We start from the raw sequence: 5,031 nt of genomic DNA on the forward strand, positions 1-5,031 counted from the left end.
ACCTTTGCCGCCAACCCTTAACACAAAGTAGAAAGGCGGCTATCACAAAAAGTGGGATTGCATATTAATTATTAAATTCAATCAATCATTAATATCAAACACAGTGTATAAATATTTATTAAAAAAATAGAAAACGAAAGATCCCATTGGGAAAATTATCAACGGCCAGTCAGCAAGAGCTCAAAAAAAAATGTCTTCATCGGTAGACGGCCGAAAGAAAAGTGGAGTGTTTACATCAGGGTAGGTGGGCCTACCCTGCCACACAGTAGTTACTGCCTAACCACCTTGTTCAAGAATTTAACAGCTGTAATTCCAGCTACGCTGAAAGTAATTACTCATGTAAAGGACCGAGGGTTTGTATATCGTGTAGGAACAAATTACGATTACAACTGACAACACAAAAGAAAAAACTAAAACCAACAAGCATCCCTGGGTATATTTATAAGCTAATAAATAAAAAGACATCATGGGAGAGAGAGGAGCATGATTTCCCTTTCAATTCAAGAACAATACCAACAGCCTGAGATGCCCATGAGCTTAGATGACCAAGTGTGTACAGGCATTCCCCGGGTTACGACGGGTTCAGCTTATGATGTTCTGAGGTTAAGGAGCTTTTCAATTATATTCATCAGAAATTATTTCCAAGGTTACGACGCCTCCAATGCTGATCTGGCAGAAGAAATATGACATCAATAATGCAAAATAATCAATATTTGAAGGTTTTTTGATGAAAAATGCAATAAGAATGCAGTTTACATAGTTTTCAATGCTTCCAAAGCATTAAAACTAAGGTTTTCTTAGGATTTTTTATGATGTTCCGGCTTACGACGATTTTCGGGTTACAACGCGTCTCAAGAACGGAACCCCCGTCGTAACCCGGGGACTGCCTGTAGTTAACAAGTCATTCATGGCCAAATAAAGTAATAGAAATCCCTCTCCCACACAATTCAGGCAAATTGTAAGGTGTGTAATATTGATGCTCACCATGAGTTATCCTGTCCACTGGTCAAATCCAGTTATCGCTACTTATATGAGGGAGCCCGTCCATTAAGGATCAATCAAAAAAATAATATTGTGACTGGCTATCCATGCCTTTGATATCCATTAAAGATGACCACATGGAATGAAGGGCTTCAACATCATGAGGTTGATCTTCAGTGGTTTCTTTCGAGGCAGCGTCTGACAAAACTAAAAGAAAGAAGACAGCAGAGTTAATGACAATATCACCAGATAATCTGTATTTTGCAACTTCCAGTGTATTAAAAGAGGACTCAAGTGATAAATGATAAAAGTTGACAAATTTAGTAGCATCGCCAAAAGAAACTATTCTCCACATGAAGCACTAGCCCTAGCCCTATGACGGATTGTTCTCTAACAAACAATACATATCAGAAGACAAGAAATGGAGCAATAAAGAGGAAATGTGAACTATATCCACCCTATTACCTATTAAAGAGGCCAAAAAGTTATTCTATCATTGTCCAGAAAATTGGGAAAGTTCAAATTTTTAAATTTGTATTTTTTCCGAACTATACACACCTGAAGTTTTTTACATTAGGAATTACTTTCAGTGCAGATGGAAAAATATTTTTATAATAAAAAAAGGTTTCACATATATTTACCAAACAATTACAAAGCTGTAAGCTTTCTTATCTGGCAGTCGAAAAATGATATTGTTATTGTACAATAAAGTTTCATACATACTTACCTGGCAGATATATACTTAGCTATAGACTCCGTCGTCCCCGACAGAAATTCAAATTTTGCGGCACACACTACAGGTAGGTCAGGTGATCCCGCCGCCTGCAGCTGGGTGGCAGGAATAGGAGCTATTACCAATTTGAGCTAGATTTTCTCTTCCAACTGTCTCCTGAGGGGAGGTTGGGTGGGCCATACAATCGTATATATCTGCCAGGTAAGTATGTATGAAACTTTATTGTACAATAACAATATCATTTTCATACATTCAACTTCCCTGTCAGATATATACTTAGCTGATTGGCACCTTTGGCAGAGGGTAAGAGACAGCTAACTACTGACCTGATAGGTAAACAACATGTGTTGTAGGTAATACAAGTTAATTAACAATACCCTAGTTCCTACCTGTTTAGGCGGAAGATTTCATAGCTTGTGATTTGAAGTCTGCTTCGCCTCAAAAGCTTCAGCGAGGGTGTGTGCCCTATGGCTGACAACTCTTGAAAGGACTGTCAATGGGGTCATATCCACTTACTCAACAGAACCTGATGGCAATTGTCACTGGAGTCTTATCCACTTACATGACAATATACCTATGCCTATTGGCATATAAAGGAGTAAAACACTGATCCCGATCACCCGATCCTAACCGTGGATTAGTATATATGATTGAAAGGCGTTATCCCTAAACACCTTTCAAACAACCTAAAAACTCAACACCAACTAATTTTAAAATCACACTATATAAATATAAGGACAAAAAATTAAATTTAAGGATCAGTCTTCTTTCCTTTCCCCAGCACTGTATCCGCTGATACATAAGGTCCCAGAGAGAAGCATCTCTCATATGTTACCCTCACATCTTTCAAGTAATGTGAGGCGAACACTGAGTTACATCTCCAATACGTGGCCGCTAAGATGTTCTTCATTGACATGTTCTTATTGAACGACAATGATGTAGCGACTGCACGTACTTCGTGTGCTTTAACCCTTAATGTTTTATATGGCTCACTATCACAACTCATGTGGGCCTAAGTTATAATGTTTCTAACAAAAAATGCTAAGGCATTTTTTGACATAGCTCTTCTAGGGTCTTTAACCGCACACCATAAACTTTGATTGCAACCCTGCAACTGCTTCTTCTTCTGCAGGTAAAATTTTAAAGCTCTCACCGGGCATAATGTTCTTTCCACTTCGTCTCCAACTAATTGAGAAAGACCTTCAACTTCAAAAGTCCTAGGCCAAGGTTTCGAGGGGTTTTCGTTTTTAGCTAAAAACAAAGGTTTGAAGGCCAATACAGCCGAATCCTTCCTAAAACCCACTCTCGAGTCAAGCGCTTGTAACTCACTCACTCTTTTCGCAGTAGCGAGAGCTATTAAGAAAATACATTTTCTTGTTATGTCCCGGAAAGTAGCTTTCTCTGGAGGTTCGAATCTCTCGGACATAAGATATTTTAGAACCACATCTAGATTCCAATTAGGGGTGAGAGAAGTTCTTAATTTTGTAGTCTCAAATGATCTAATTAAGTCATGGAGATCTTTGTCATTCTCTATGTTCAGGCCCCTATTCCTGAACACAGCAGACAACATGCTCCTATAACCTTTAATTGTTGACACAGCTAGATGCGATTCCTCTCGCAAAAACAAAAGAAAGTCAGCAATTTCGGTCACAGAGGTATCGGAGGAGGACAGCTTCTTCGCCTTACACCATCTACGGAAAACTTCCCACTTCGATTGGTATATCCGCATGGTTGAGGACCTTCTTGCTCCAGCAATTGCTTTTGCCGCTTTGCGAGAAAAGCCTCTCGCTCTGACCAGTCTTTCGATAGTCGAAAGGCAGTCAGAGCGAGAGCGTGGATATTTTTGTGGTACCTCTCGAAGTGGGGCTGTTTGAGCAGATCTGTCCTTTCGGGAAGAGATCTGGGGAAGTCCACTATCCATTCCTGTACCTCTGTGAACCATTCTCTTGCAGGCCAATAAGGAGCGATCAATGTCATCCTCATTCCTTCTGAGGACACGAACTTCCTCATCACTTCCCCCAGCATCTTGAATGGGGGAAATACATAAGCATCTATGCCCTTCCAATCCATGAGCATGGCATCTATCGACAGGGCTCTGGGATCGTCCCCCAATGAACAAAAGTTTTCCATCCTTTTGGAGAGGAATGTTGCAAATAGGTCTACTTGAGGCTTCCCCCAAAGAGACCATAGTTGCTGGCAGACTTGCGAATGAAGGGTCCATTCTGTTGGAAGGACCTGATTCTTTCTGCTTAATCTGTCCGCTCTTATGTTCCTTCCTCCTTGAACGAACCTCGTCAGGAGTCGTATTCCTCTTTCTTCTGTCCATATCAACAGATCCCTTGCTAGTTGGTAAAGGGAGAAAGAGTGTGTCCCCCCTTGCTTTTTTATATATGCCAGAGCCGTGGTGTTGTCCGAGTTGACCTGGACCACCACGCCTCTGACCTCGTTCTCGAAAAATTGCAGTGCCAAGTGTACTGCTAAGAGTTCCTTTGCATTTATGTGCCAGGCCTTCTGTTCCTCTGTCCAGCTGCCTGACACCTCCTTCGTCCCCAGTGTTGCTCCCCACCCCGTGTCCGAAGCGTCGAAGAACAACACTAGGTGAGGGTTCTGAAGAGACAGGGACACTCCTTTGTTTCTTTTCAGCGGTTCTAACCACCATCGTAAGTGGTTTTTGATACTCTCTCCTATTGGAAAGGTATCCATAAGATCTCCTTTTTTCCTGTCCCAACTCGTTTTTAGATGGAACTGTAAGGGCCTCATATTCAGCCTCCCTAGAGAAATGAACTGCTCCAGCGACGAAAGGGTGCCCAGAAGACTGAGCCATTCCCTCGCTGAGCTTCGTTCTTTCTCTAGGAAGACCGAGATCTTTTCCAGCCCTTTCGAAATTCTTTCCTGGGATGGATATGCTCGAAAACCCAGAGAATCCATCCGAATCCCCAGATAGACAATGGTCGACTGGGGACCGTGTGAGATTTCTCGAGGTTTACGAGCAATCAGAGAGATCTGATCAATTGCAGAGTTATCTCTAAGTCCTCCAAACACTTTTGTTTTGTCTGTGCTCTTATAAGCCAGTCGTCCAGGTAAAGAGATATCCTCACCCCCTCCAAATGCAGCCATCTTGCTACGTGAACACCTGAGGAGCCGTCGATAGGCCGATACACAAAGCCCTGAACTGATAAATCCTTCCCTGCACCATGAACCGAAGATACTTCTTCGACGAATGATGCAGGGGGACGTGAAAGTATGCATCTTGCAGATCGAGGGAGACCATCCAATCTCTGGATGTCTCCATGGAGAACTTCGTTTTCTCCACGAAG

Source organism: Macrobrachium nipponense, chromosome 39 (genome assembly GCF_015104395.2).
Source record: "Macrobrachium nipponense isolate FS-2020 chromosome 39, ASM1510439v2, whole genome shotgun sequence".
In the NCBI taxonomy this organism is placed as follows: domain Eukaryota; kingdom Metazoa; phylum Arthropoda; class Malacostraca; order Decapoda; family Palaemonidae; genus Macrobrachium; species Macrobrachium nipponense.